The 14,812-nt window shown below is 46.6% G+C and overlaps 2 pseudogenes; both read right to left on the reverse strand.

Annotated features, from left to right (window-relative positions):
* Nucleotides 1–4,179: 4,179 nt before the first annotated feature.
* LOC128581021 (ankyrin repeat domain-containing protein 35-like) lies at nt 4,180–9,664 on the reverse strand (annotated as a pseudogene).
* A 1,147-nt stretch (nt 9,665–10,811) lies between these two features.
* On the reverse strand, nt 10,812–12,034 carry LOC128582435 (oligoribonuclease, mitochondrial-like; annotated as a pseudogene).
* Between the last annotated feature and the right edge of the window lie 2,778 nt (nt 12,035–14,812).

Below are 14,812 nucleotides of genomic sequence, written 5' to 3' on the forward strand. Positions count from 1 at the left end.
AGACCTCACCCTTCTCAGCTATCCTCTCTCAAAATAATCAGTTACTAATATTTAATAAGTAAGCAGTCAATAAAAATATCAGTGACATGTTTTTTCTGTACCATGTTTACTCTTTCAGTTTTCTTTTCTAATAATACTTTGCAACCTGAGTACATTGAAACATAACATCAATCTCAGTCTCTCTCTCCATATATATTTGTATCTATATATCTCTAATGTTGCTTAGATGCATTGTTATTTGCTCTAACTTGACATGAGGCTTACATTTTGGAGAGCATCATATGATTCAGCATATGTTCACAAATAATGCCTTGGTGATTGATACTCTCTGATCAATGCCTTTGATGGATGTGGTGACTTTGTACTCTCCTAAGCTGGGTCTACAATGTCCCAAAGGAGGTCATACACTGGAGCTGCTCTTCTTGCTTTGCCTTAGGGCTCCGCATATCTCTTCCCATTACTCTGTCCTTGCTCCTCCCCTGTCTGACTTGGCTTTGAAGGGTCAAAACTATCCCTGACCCTTTATGTCTCTCATGCTTGGCCTTCCTTGGGTTGTCCCATTGTCAGCCATGCTGCCCTACATGTTCTTAGGAGTTCGAGGCTGCCCTTTCCCAGCATCTTTTTCTTTTTGTGTGTGTGTGTGTGTGTGTGTGTGTGTGTGTGATCTTATTATGTTGCCTAGGCTGGAGTGCAGTGGCACTGTTCACAAATGGCATTGCAGCCTCTAACTCAAGGGTTCAAGTGATCATCCTGCCTCCATCTATCCAAGTAGCTGGGACTACACGCATGTGCCACTGCACCTAGCTTATTGATTGATTGACTGAGAGTTTCACTCTTTCTCCCTAGGCATGGTGCCATGGCAATATCATAGCTCTCAGCAACCTCAAACTCTTGGGCTCAAGTGATCTTCCTGCCTCAGCCTCCTGTAACTGGGACTATAAGTGTACACTACAATGCCCAGCTAGTTTTTTCTATTTTTTTTTTTAGTAAAGATGGGGTCTTGCTCTTGCTCAGCCCGGTCTTGAACTCCTGCGCTCAAGCAGTCCACCCATCTCAGCCTCCCAGAGTGCTAGCATTATAGGCATGAGCTACCTCACCCAGTCTGGCTTATTTATTTATTTATTTATTATTATTATTATTATTTTTTTGCCGTTTTTGGCTGGAGCTGGTATATATACCACATATCTCTGGTATACAGGGCCAGCGCCCTACTCCTTTGAGCCATAGGTGCTGCCAAGGCTTATTTATTTATTTATTTATTTTTTTTGTAGAGACAGAGTTTCACTTTATCGCCCTCGGTAGAGTGCCGTGGCCTCACACAGCTCACAGCAACCTCCAACTCCTGGGCTTAAGCGATTCTCCTGCCTCAGCCTCCCGAGTAGCTGGGACTACAGGCGCCCGCCACAACGCCCAGCTATTTTTTGATTGCAGTTTAGCCGGGGCCGAGTTTGAACCCGCCACCCTCGGTATATGGGGCCGGCGCCCTACTCACTGAGCCACAGGCGCCGCCCTTATTTATTTATTTATTTATTTTTTGTAGAGACAGGAGTCTTACTTTATTGCCCTTGATAGAGTGCTGTGCTGTCACAGCTCACAGCAACCTCTAGCTCCTGGGCTTAGGCAATTCTCTTGCCTCACCCTCCCGAGTAGCTGGGACCACAGGCGCCTGCCACAATGCCCGGCTATTTTTTGTTGCAGTTTGGCCGGGGCCGGGTTTGAACCCACCACCCTCGGTATATGGGGTTGGTGCCCTACTCACTGAGCCACAGGTGCCGCCCGGCTTATTTATTTTTAATTGTGTTAAAATATGCATAACATGGGCGGCGCCTGTGGCTCAGCGGGTAGGGCGCCGGTCCCATATGCGGGAGGTGGCGGGTTCAAACCCAGCCCCGGCCAAAAAAAAAAAAAATGCATAACATAATTTACCATTTTTGAGTGTACAGTTCAGTAGGGTTAAGTATATGCACATTGTTGTGCAAAAGATTCCCCAAACTTTTTCATCATCTTAAATAGAAACTCTTACTCATCAAACAACACTCCATCCTCCCGGTCCAGTCCCTAGAAATTACTAATCTAATTCTATCTCTATGGATTTATCTATTTTGGACATTTCATAGAAATGGAGTCATTCAGTATTTGGCTTTTTTTTTTTTCACTCACTTTGTCACCCTTAGTAGAGTGCTGTGACATTATAGCTAACAGCACTCTCAGACTCTTTGGCCCAAGTGATCCTCTTGCCTCAGCCTCCCAAGTAGCTGAGCCTACAGGCGCCTGCCATAACACCTGGCTATTTTTATAGTTTTTTGTTTTTTTGGCCAGGGCTGGGGCCAGGTATGAACTTACCACCTCCAGTATATGGGGCCAGTGCTGGAGCTACAGGCGCCGCCCACACCTGGCTATTTTTAGAAACAGGGTTTCACTCTTGCTCAGGCTGGTCTCAAACTCCTGGCTTAGTCAATCCACTGGCTTTGGCCTTCTAGAGTGCTAGGATTATGGGTATGATCCACTATGCCTGACCCCTAGTATTTGGCTTTTTGTGTCTACTGCTTCTGCTGAATACAATGTCCTCATCCTTGGAGCATGGAAAGAATTTCTTCTTTTTTTTTAAGAGACAAAGTCTCACTTTATCGCCCTCGGTAGAGTGCTGTAGCATCACAGCTCACAGCAACCTCCAACTTCTGGGCTTAGGCAATTCTCTTGCCTCAGCCTCCCAAGTAGCTGGGACTACAAGCGCCTGCCACAACACCCAGTTATTTTTTTCTTGCAGTTTGGCCGGGGCCAGGTTTGAACCTGTCACCCTCAGTCTATGAAGCCAGCGCCCTACCCACTGAGCCATAGGCGCCACCCAAGAATTTCATTCCTTTATAAGGTTGAATCACATTCCATTGTATGGTTAATCCATTTTGTTTACCCATTCATTCATAGCTGAACTCTTATGTTGTGTCTACCTTTTGGCTATTGTGAATAGTGTTACTGTGAATATGTGTTCATAATTCTGCTTTTAATTTTTGTGGGTATATACCCAGAATTGAAATTGCTGGGCCAAATGGCAGTTCAGTTTCATACTTTTTTTTTTTTTTTGTAGAGACAGAGTCTCACTTTATGGCCCTCGGTAGAGTGCCATGGCCTCACACAGCTCACAGCAACCTCCAACTCCTGGGCTTAAGCGATTCTCTTGCCTCAGCTTCCCGAGTAGCTGAGACTACAGGCGCCCGCCACAACGCCCGGCTATTTTTTGGTTGCAGTTGGGCCGGGGCCAGGTTTGAACCCGCCACCCTCGGTATATGGGGCTGGCGCCCTACCGACTGAGCCACAGGCGCCGCCCTCAGTTTCATATTTTTGAGAAACCACCATACTGTTTTCCTCAGAGGCTGAAACATTGCACATTCCCACCACAAGGATTTTTGTCAATACCGCTTATTTTCTGTTTTTTTTTTTTCCTTATAGTAGCCATTCTATTGGGTGTGATGTGACTCCCATTGTGATTTGATTTGCATTTTCCTAACACTCAGGGATGTTGAGCAACTTTTCATATGCTTGTTGGCCATTTCTATGTGGTCTTTGGAGAAATGTTTATTCAAATCCTTTGTCCATTTTTAATCAGGTTATTTGTTTGATCATTATTGAGTTATATGAATACTTTATAATATTCTGGATATTTTTTGTTTATTTTTGAGATAGAGTCTCACTTTGTCGCCCTCAGTAGAGTCCCATGGCGTCATAGCTCACAGCAACCTCAAACACTTGGGCTGAAGCGATTCTCTTGCCTCAGCCTCCAGAGTAGCTGGGACTATAGGTGCTCACCACAACGTCTGGCTATTTCAAGAGGCGGGGGTCTTGCTGTGGCTCAGGCTGGTCTCGAACCTGTGAGCTTAGTGATATTCTGGATATTAACCATTTATCAGATAAATAATTTTCTTTTCTTTTTTTTCCTACCTCCTGTTTTATTTCCCACAGATCTTGTTTTCATCCACACCTCCTCTGTTCTCTTCCACGCCAATTCCAGGGTTCAGCTTCTCAGGTCTGAGTCGGTAATGTCAAGTGAAGCCCCACCCATAGCACCCCTCAATGGCAAAACTCCCCCCCCCAATAGCCTTATGCAACCTCTGTCAACAACCAGGGATGCTCTTATTCCAACAGAGAAATCCAGTATCCCCGAGGGCACACAATTGGGCTGCCTCATTCCTCCTGCATGCTGAGGAATCGCAGTAGGATATTGTATACATCCTATTCCATGTAGCCCCGAGCAGCATTCAGCAGGTGATTTCTGTAGGTAGAGATGATCTCTTCTTGGTTCTTCTGGGAATCCTGCCACAGCAAGGCGGGGGTTTTCTCCCTGGACTGTTAGAACCTCCTCTGAAAGCTGCTTCAACTTCAACAACTCCTTAATCTTGGCCTCCTAGTCTCGGCAAGCCCCAGTCAGATGCTCCATCTTCTCTTTCAGCAGCTCAGCTGTTTTCTTGAGCTGCTCAGATCACCTGCGCAACTCCCTAGCCTGTCACTCCTGCTCAGCGGCCTGAGCCTCCAGGTCCCTGTTCCTGTGGTGTCAGTGTCGCTTCTCCGCCACAGCCTCCTGCAGCTGACCCATTTCCTGGCAGGCTGTGTTGTATTTTCCCAGCAGAGCCTTCAGCTCCTGACCCCAAGCTTGGGATTGGGCCACCAGCAAACCGCAAGTTTTCTTGTGCTGCTGCAGGCTGGCCACCTCCTGGGCCCTCAGCTCTGCCACCTCCTCTGTGGTCTGATAGAGCAGCTGCTTGAGCTTCCTGATCTCTGGGCTCTTTCCACTCTTCGTGGCCTGAACTACGCACAGCTCTTCCTCCAGCTTCCCTAGGTCTTCCTCCAGAGCAACCACTTAGGGGGATGGTGGTGCTGCAGGCTTTAAGGAGGCACCTGGCTCCCCACGCGAGGCCAGGGATCCCCGCAGCTTCTGGTTCTCCTCCAGCCAAGCCAGCATATGCTGGGCCTCTCGGTGCCCATCCACCAGGGTGCCGATGCAGGCCTGCAGCTCCTCCAGGGGCTGGGTCGCTATGCTCCACTCACTCCCCTTGCCCACCAGGTCTGGGGGCAGGCAGTCCCACAGTCCTTGAAGACCGCTGCTCTGGGAGGCCAGGCGCTTCTGCAGCTTCTCTATGGCCTCCTCCACGGCCAGTTCTTTGGTCAGTAGCCCCACACTCTGCTGCAACTGCTGCAGCTGGACCTGTGCCTCTGGCTTGGGCACAAACTTATGCTGTAGCCACTAGCTAGCTAGCGCCCCCAGCTCCCCCAACTCCTCCATCAAGTTGCTGTTGCTCAGTCTCAGTGCCAACAATTCCTTCTCCAGGTGACCCTTTGCCAAGCCTCCTCCTCCAAGACTCTTCTCAAGCCCCAGGAGACCTCTTTTCCTTCCCTTCATCTTCTTTGATGCTCCCTAGGGCTGCCTTTGGAGCTCCCTCTCTGGACTCCTGGGCAGGTTTCACCTGTAGTCCTGTCTTTGCCCTATCCAACGTCACCAGCACCCGCTCCAACCGGGGCTCCATCTTCTCCCAGGCAGCTACTGCAGCCTCAGCCGGGGGAGTCCACAGGGCTCCCTCCGGGACTGGTCTTGACAGAGCACCCCGGGCAGCATCTTTTTCTTGCCAAACTGCAACCAGCTCCTCCCTTAGTTGTAGCAGGAACTGGTTCATGACTGCTGTGCCCACTGTTTCAACCACTGTGCCTGCTGCTTCCACTCCTGGGGCCTGGGGATTCTTCTGGCCAGTAGGCAACTGTTCATTATGATCAGGGTCAAGGGTCTGTCCCCCATTGGTGGTCAGGTGCTGTCCTGTGGCTTTTCCAATGGTCTCAGACCTTGGGCTCTGGAACAGCCCCTGTTCTTCTGGTTGGAACCTTCCATGGACTTCATATTGGGTCTCTCCTGGGGCTGAATCCTCAGCTTTCTTGGAAGCTGATGTTGGGTTGACTATGGCTGCTGCCTGCTGCTGCTGCTTTAATTCTTGTATATGCTTAGCCAGCAGGTCCAGAGGACAACCCTGCTCCATGCCATCCCCTCCAGGCCGGAGACTAGAGTCCTGCCTTCCAGGAGGTGCAGGCTCCTGGCATAGGAGGAGCCCTAGCTCCTTCACCTGCTCTCGAATTTGGTTCTCCAAGCCCAGGTAGGCTGCATCTTGAGTCTTACACTCCTCTGTTTTTCGCACCAGCTTTTCTCTAACTGAGAAACTTTCTTCTGCTGCTCTTCATACTTTCACTTCCACTCCTTTGAGCATGGGTACTCATCCTCCTCTTCCTCCTGCTCCTCCTCAGGCTCTGCTCTCCATGGGCTCTTAGGTAGAGAACTCACCTGTGTGAGTTGGCCTTAGATGCAAAATCTCAGCATTGGACTAGCCTTTGACCACCTCTCCACTGCCGGTTTAAGGCCTGCTGTAGCAGCCTCCACAATGCCTTGTCTTTTGTGTGCAGAGCATAATACAGAGCATCATGCTGTTTTCTGTCCACTGCCCCTGCATCTGTTCCATGGGCTGGAACAGCTCTGCCAGGAACAGCTCTGCCACTTCAGCACTGTCTTTCTCACAGGCCAGAATCAAAGCCAACTTGTCATCCTTGTCTGTAACATTGACTTGGGCACCTCTCTGCAGGAACTATGAGCAGATTGCTGTGTGACTGCCCAGCGATGCAATCATCAGGGGTGTGTGTCCATCATTATCCAACACATCTAGGAAGGCTTCATGGTCACACAACAGGAGCACACTTGAGGCACAGCCAGAGGAGGCTGCCCAGTGCAATGGACTATGGTTTTCTGCATCCATAGCATCTTCATTAGCACTATGCTGAAGTAGGACCTTGACACACTGTGGCTGATAGGAGATGGTGGCCAACTGCAAGGCAGTGTTTCCATCCTCATTCCTTCTGTTGATGTCAGCCCCATTTGCAAAGCAGATAGTCAGACACTCTGTCAGGCCTTTGGAGGCTGCCAGATGAAATGGGGTGGGCCAGGTTGACTTCCTAGACCCCGGGGCAACCACGCATCCCACATCCCCCTGCTGCACTGCTTTCAACAGCTTCTGATCACCATAATTCCATCTCTCCACCGCCATGTGTGAGCTGGAGCAGGATAAGATGCCAGGGCCATGAGGGGATGGGGACGCGCAGAGAGCCGGGCCACAGGTTTGAACCCACTGGACTCTCAGATATATAATTTTCAAACATTTCTCTCACTCTGTTGATTGTGTCCTTTAATACTCAAAAGCTATTAATTTGATACAGTCTGTCATTGCCAAATTCAATATCATGAAGGTTTTCCTCTATATTTTCTCCTAGAAATGTTATAATCTTTGATCCATTTTGAGTTAATTGTTGTACATGGTATAAGGTAAAGATCCAACATCATTGTTTTGCATGGGAGTATCCAGTTTTCTCAACACTATTGTTGCAAAGACTGTCCTTTCCCCGTTGAATAGTATTGGTTTCCTTGTCAAAAATCATTTGATTGGCTGGGTGCAGTGGCTTATGCCTGTAATTATAGCACTCTGGGAGGCCCATGCAAGAGGATTGCTTGAGGCCAAGAGTTCAAGACCTATCTGAGCAAGAGCAAAACCTCATTTCTACAAAAAATAGAAAGCTTATCTGAGCCTGGTGGCAGGCACTTGTAGTTTCAATTATTTAGGAGGTGAGAGAGGAAGATCATTTGAGTCCAGGAGTTTGAGGTTGTGGTGAGCTATGATGACACCACTGCGCTTTAGCTTGAGAGACAGAGCAAGGCTTTGCCTCAAAAAAGAAAAAAAAAAAAAAGTTGTGGCGGGTGCCTGTAGTCCCAGCTACTCAGGAGGCTGAGGCAAGAGAATCGCTTAAGCCCAGGAGTTGGAGGTTGCTGTGAGCTGTGTGAGGCCACGGCACTCTACCAAGGGCCATAAAGTGAGACTCTGTCTCTACAAAAAAAAAAAAAAAAATCATTTGATGATATGTGTGTGAGGGTGTGTGTGTGTGTATGAAGGTTTATTTCTAGGCTTTCTATTCAATTCTATTGGTCTGTATATCTATATATTCTTTATGCTAGTACTACACTGTTTTTATTACTATAGTTTTATAATAAGTTTTGAAATTAGGAAGTGAGAGATCTACAACTTTTTATTCTTTTTCAGGAATGTTTTGTTTATGTGGAGTACCTTGAAATTCCATACTAATTTTAGTATTGATTTTTGTATTTCTGTCAAAATACCATTGGGATTTTGATAGATGTTGGATTATATCTGTAGATCATTTGGGGTTAATTACATCTTAATTTACTGTTTTGTTGTTGTTGTTGTTGTTTTTGAGACAGGGTCTCACTTTGTCAGCACCCCTGGTAGAGTGCTGTGGAATCATAGCTCACAGCAACCTCAGATTCCTGGACTCAAGTGGTCTCTTGCCTTAGCCTCCCAAGTAGCTGGGACTATAGGCACCTGCCACAATGCTATTGCTATTTTTAGAGATGGGGTCTCACTCTAGCTCAGGCTGGTCTCCAACTTGTGTGCTCAGGCGATCCACCTTCCTTGGTCTCCCAAAGTGCTGGGATTAAAGGTATGAGCCACTGTGCCAATCCGACATCTTAAATTATATAGACTTTCAGTCTGTGAACATGGGATGCCTTGCCATTTTTTTGTGTGTTTAATTTCTTTCAGCAATGTCTTCAGTGTATTTTTTGTGTCCTTGCACAAAGGACACAAATTTGCAAATTTCTATTCCACTTTGGTGGCAAAAGTAGGACCATGGCTGGGCCCAGGGCCCTCTCTCTTGGTCTCCAATTGGTTTCTGCCATCACTGGAGGAATTAGATACATTAGAGGGGTGCCTCCTATGAATGGACCCAGTTTGGAACCTCAGTCAAACTCAGAGCATTGTCTCTGACCTCTGTGGCTATAGAGACTTAAAGTTTTTAGGGGGTACTTCTGATAACTGAGCCCTGGGCCACCTCCCAGGGCCTCCTTGGGGGTGGGCCTTGGAACAGAGATTTATAAAAGATTTTAGAAGAATATCTGGCACCTAGGGTGGCATACTGAGTCCACTCACAGCTTGAGAAGTGTCTAGGTACTGGATATGCCTCCCGAAAATGTTTTTAAGTTCTCTTCTGATGCTACTAATTGTCGCGGCCAGACAGGGAGTCTTAGAGGGGGCACCTCAAGACGAGCCCTGCTCCACATGGGCCCAGTTGTCCAAAACACCTCCTGTAAATATTCCTGAATCCCTGTCCCTGGGGTAAGGGCAATGCCATAGGTACTGGGGACACCTGGAAGAGGATCCACTGGGGTCTCCCTTGGGGCTTAGTCACCAAATGTGTCTCTCTCTCTCTCTCTCTCTTTTTTTTTTTTGAGACAGAGCTTCAAGCTATAGCCCTGAGTAGAGTGCCATGGCGTCACAGCTCATAGCAACCGCAAAATCCTGGGCTTAAGCGATTCTTTTGCTTTAGCATCTTGAGTAGCTGGGACTATAGGCACCTGCCACAATGCCCAGATATTTTTTTTTGGTTGTAGTTGTCATTGTTTGGCAGGCCCAGGCTGGATTCGAACCCATCAGCTCTGGTGTATGTGGCTGGCGCCTTAGCTGCTTGAGGTACAGGTGCCGAGCCTTCCAGAAAATTTTTTAAGTGTCCCTTTGTGGGGATGGACAAGCTAGGATGGCCAGGGGCCTGAAGAGGTTACCCCTAATCTAGCCATAGGCCCACTACGGAGTTTCTTTCTGAGTCTCCCTACAGAGTTTCTTTCTAAGTCTCCCTTCAGAAGGGGAACCATCTTAGGTCTAGGATTTCAGCAGTCCCAAGTCAAGAAATATGAGGAGAACTGGGATGAGGCCCCAACTCAGGGATCCATATAAACCCTGTTTCCAGTTGTATTGGCTACTGGAAGTTGACTGGCTGCTGCTTTTATATGGTTCCTTTGGAGCACTGGGAACCCGTGCAGTCGCAATTCACACCTTGCATGACATCTAATAATTCATACTGCTGAGAAACCTTATAAATGTACTGAATATGGCAAGGTGTTCAGTCAGAATACACTTTGAAAATCATTGGAGAAGTCATACTGGAGAGAAACCTTATAGGAGTGACGAATATGGCAAGATCTTTAGTCAAAATTTGTATCTTATATATCATCGGAAAATTCTAACTGGAGAGAAACTTTATAAATGTAATGACTATGGAAAGGTTTTCAGTACAAACTCATGCTTAGCACATCATCAGAGAGTTTCTACTAGAAAGAAACCTTAGAAATGTAACAAGTCTGGCCAAACCTTTAGTGTGCTCCATGCTGGAGAAACCTTTCAAATATAATAAATAAAACATGCATGGCAAAAAAAAAAAAAAAAAGGATAAGGGATGGCCCTGTAGTTCCAGATATATCCTTTATAAGGGAACAAATTTGCAATGTAACGAAGTTTTCCTTTTTTACTCTTGTTTAATTGGATTTAAAGAGTCCTTTCTAGCAATCTCCATTTTTGCGTTAGACCAGCATGGTACTTCAACTACCATGTGGAACACATCCTTATCTAATAGCATCCTTTTTTTTTTTTTGCATTTCAATAGAACTAAATTAATTAATTAATTATTTTTTTAAACAAAAGAAATGGTCTAAAAGCAAATGCAGATATGTACTAAGGAATGGACATGACCTGGTACTTACAAAGGAGATGCTGTGTCATAATGGAAACAGCCTATTAGGAGAGAAACAGTGTTTCAGGTGCTGTGTGTTTGAAGAATCTGGAGATGTAAGTTAACTGAAAGGAGGTGCTCTGCCAAGCAATCAGTGTGAGGGGGAACCACCAGAGCTGCTTCCAGAGAACTATGTGGTGGCCGCATGAGAACTGGCATCAACTCATAGCCTTCTCATTTTCCCCATTTTCTGTAATTTTCCTCTTCATCTATTTTTTTCTTGAAGATGTTATTTCGGTAAAACTGATGTTCTTTGATGCTTTTACTAATGTCATCAGGGCCCTGTCAGAAGCAGCCTTTTTTGGTGCAAATTCATATTCTTCTGGGTACCAGCATCTGCGCAGTTTTTTTTTTTTTTAGAGACAGAGTCTCACTTTGTCACCCTTGGTTGAGTGCTGTGCTGTCACAGCTCACAGCAACATCCAACTCTTGGGCTTAGGCAATTGTCTTGCCTCAGCCTCCTGAGTAGCTGGGACTACAGGCACCCACCACAATGCCCAGCTATTTTTTTGTTGCAGTTTGGCCGGGGCCAGGTTTGAACTTGCCACCCTCGGTATATGGGACCAGCGCCCTACTCACTGAGCCACAGGCACCACCCTGTCTGCACAGTTCTTTAACAGTGCTCACATCGATTATTCTATAATGAAGATGTTTCATGAACTGGGGCATGTATTTGTCAAGAAACTTCTTATTTGTTTGAACTGAATTTCCGGCAAGTGGACAGAGCCCTGGAGGAGTCTGCTGTCATACAAAGGACAGAAATTCATTCTCTGCCTGCTGCAGTGTAATTGTACTCTCCTTCACTGCCTTGGTAAGACCAGACTTCAGTGAGTAGGGAGCTGGCCCCATATACCAAGGGTGGCAGGTTCAAACCCAGCCCTGGCCTAACTGCAACAAAAAATAGCCAGGCGTTGTGGCGGGCGCCTGTAGTCCCAGCTGCTCGGGAGGCTGAGGCAGAATTGCGGGACCCCAAGAGCTGGAGGTTGCTGTGAGTCCTGTGATGTCATGGCACTCTACCGAGGGCAGTAAAGTGAGACTCTGTCTCTACAAAAAAAAAAAAAAAAGACCAGACTTCCCATGATGCTCCTTATACCAATCTGACATGCTGTCTAGCAACTCATCTGGCTATTTTATAATCAAGTTAGGACCTTCCGCCAAACTGTTGAGATTAGAGTCAGTTATTAGACAGGCCATCTCAATAATCTGGTCCTTCTCAATGTCCAATCCTGTCATGTTCAGGTCCACTCAAACCATCTGCTGAGCCATGCTCTCCCCTGCTGCCATGGCGGTGTCACCTTCACAGACACCTCAAGCCCAGAACTGCCCTCGATTCCCACCTACACCTTGCAACAGGCCTGGAGCCAAGGGAGCCACATAGCATCACCCAGCACGAGCTGCCGTGGCCCCTGCCTCAGGAGACAGGAGTCTATATCAAGTTCAAGATCATGTCAGTGCCAAGATAAAGGTCATGTTCTCACTGATAGACATGGTCAGGAGGACATTCCTATGCTTTTAAAAGGGGTCAAGATCGTCCCAGCTACTCGGGAGGCTGAGGCAAGAGAATCGCTTAAGCCCAGGAGTTGGAGGTTGCTGTGAGCTGTGTGAGGCCACAGCACACTCTACCGAGGGCCATAAAGTGAGACTCTGTCTCTACAAAAAAAAAAAAAAAAAAAGGGGTCAAGATCAGGGTCAGTCATGCAAAAATGCAAGATCAAGTTCAAGGTCAGAGCCAAAATTCAAGATTAAGGATAAGATATTGGGTGGCACCTGTGGTTCAGTGAGTAGGGCACTGGCCCCATATACTGAGGGTGGTGGGTTCAAACCTGGCCCTGGCCAAACTGCAACAAAAAAATAGCCAGGCGTTGTGGTGGGCGCCTGTAGTCCCAGCTACTCGGGAGGCTGAGGCAAGAGAATTGCCTAAGCCCAAGAGCTGGAGGTTGCTGTGAGCCATGACGCCATAGCACTCTATGGAGGGCATAAAAGTGAAACTCTTGTCTCTAAAAAATAAAATAATAATAAGATATTGTAGGCCAGGTGTGGTGGCTTATACCTATAGTCCCAACACTCTGGGAGGATGAGGCAGACAGATTGCCTCAGCTCACAGGTTCCAGACCAGCCTGAGGCAGAGTGAGACCCTGTCTCTAAAAATAACTGGGTGTCTAGGCAGGCGCCTGCAGTCTAAGCTGAGTACTCTGGAGGCTGAGGCAAGAGAATCGCTAAGTCCAAGAGTTTGAGGTTGCTGTGAGCTGTGACTCCATAGCACTCTACTTGGGGCGACAAAGTGAGACTCTGTCTCAAAAAAAAAAAAAGGTAGGCTGAGGTGGGAGGATCCATTAAGCTTAAGAGTTCGAGACTGGCTCGTTGCCTGTAGCACAGTGGTTATGGCTCTGGCCACATGCACCGAGGCTAGTGGGTTCGAACCTGGTCTGGGCCTGCTAAACAACAATGATAACCGCAACAAAAAAATAGCTGGACATTGTGGCGGGTGCCTGTTGTCCCAGCTATTTGGGAAGCTGAAGCAAGAGAATGGCTTTAAGCCCAAGAGTTTGAGGTTGTTGTGAGCTGTGACACCATGGGAATCTACCAACGGCAACAAAGTGAGACTCTGTCTCTAAAAAAGAAAAGAAAATAAAAGTTCGAGACTAGCCTGAGCAAGAGCAAGACCCCACCTCTACTAAGAATAGAATAACTAGCTGAGCGTCATAATGGGTACCTATAGTTCCAGCTATTCTGGAGACTGAGGCATGAGGATGGCTTGAGCCCAAGAGCTTGAGTTTGCTGTGAGCTATGATGACACTACAGCACTTTACCCAGGGTGACAGCGTGAGACTCTGTCTCTCAATAAATAAATAAATAATAGGTGAACATCACTCTGGCAATTTCTTGGGAGGTGAAGATTTTGGGTATCTTAAGTTCCGGTGTCATTCAGGTCCTGTGCCCTGGGCAAAAAAGGAGTTAGTCTCCTTAGAAAGCAGGGCCCTCCACTGGCATTTGCCAGAGGATAAGGAAAAGACTTGTGTCCGTACAGCAAAAACAACCCCCTAGGAAATTTAGTATGTGCATTGGCATAAGATATGGTAGTTGTCTTATGATATTGCAGCAAGTTAAATTGATACAGGAGGTGGAGCATCTTGAGAACTTTACACCAGTCTTCTCCTGGTATAACTGTTTTAAGGCAGATGGAAAACATATCCCTTTTCCTGAACCATCTTGCTGGTCCCTACCCATACAAATACTGATAGGTGAGATTCTTTTGGATGTGTTGGAACGCAGTGAAGATTCTGATCAATTCGAATAAAGTACAAACCCCTTTTAAACAAAATGTAAATACCTGTTCTACATAAGTTCCTCTACCTAGACAAAAATCAGACTTTCATGACATTTTTAGCTAGGTAAGTCCAAACAGTCTCATCTCATTGAAAGAGTATTATATCTTGTCTCTTTCTCCAAATTCCAAGAGTCAAAAAAGTTATCAAGAGGAGAAGGGTGCATCTCTTGGCTATTTCTTTATCTAGATCTGTGTGTCACCAACCTGTTTTCTTGTCCAGATATAGAGCATTGGTTTATCAGGTTCTGTTATTTTTGTCGGTGGGTAGGGCTTAACTTGGGTGTAATGAGTCCAGGTCTCAGGTTCAGCCAGTTTTAACTGGTGGGAGAGGTAAAATGTAAGATCTTCAATCTAATATAAATAGGTTGAGCATATGTTTGTTCTTTTAATTTATCCTTTAGTAGCCTACACTTTAGGGCTAATATCTGTTTTTATTAGGGGAAGCCATAAGATAAGATCCTGTCGTATATTCATATAAATTGTTATTCCTCCTTTAGTCAGTATATCTCTTCCTGAGTGTGGAGTAGAACTTTTTTTTTTTTTTTTTTGAGACTGAGTCTCACTATGTCGCCCTCAGTATAGAGTGCTATGGCATCACAGCTCACAGCAACCTCCAACTCTTGGGCTTAAGCAATTCTCTTGCCTCAGCCTCCCAAGTAGCTGGGACTACAGGCACCTGCCACAATGCTCAGCTATTTTTTTGGTTGTAGTTGTCATTTTGGCAGGCCTGTTTGGCAGGCTTAGGCTGGGTTTGAACCTGCCACCTCTGGTGTGTGTGGCTGGTGCCCTAGCTGCTGAGCTACAAGCGCTGAGCTTGGAGTAGGACTTTTA

Source organism: Nycticebus coucang, chromosome 3, assembly GCF_027406575.1.
Source record: "Nycticebus coucang isolate mNycCou1 chromosome 3, mNycCou1.pri, whole genome shotgun sequence".
Taxonomy (NCBI): Eukaryota; Metazoa; Chordata; class Mammalia; order Primates; family Lorisidae; genus Nycticebus; species Nycticebus coucang.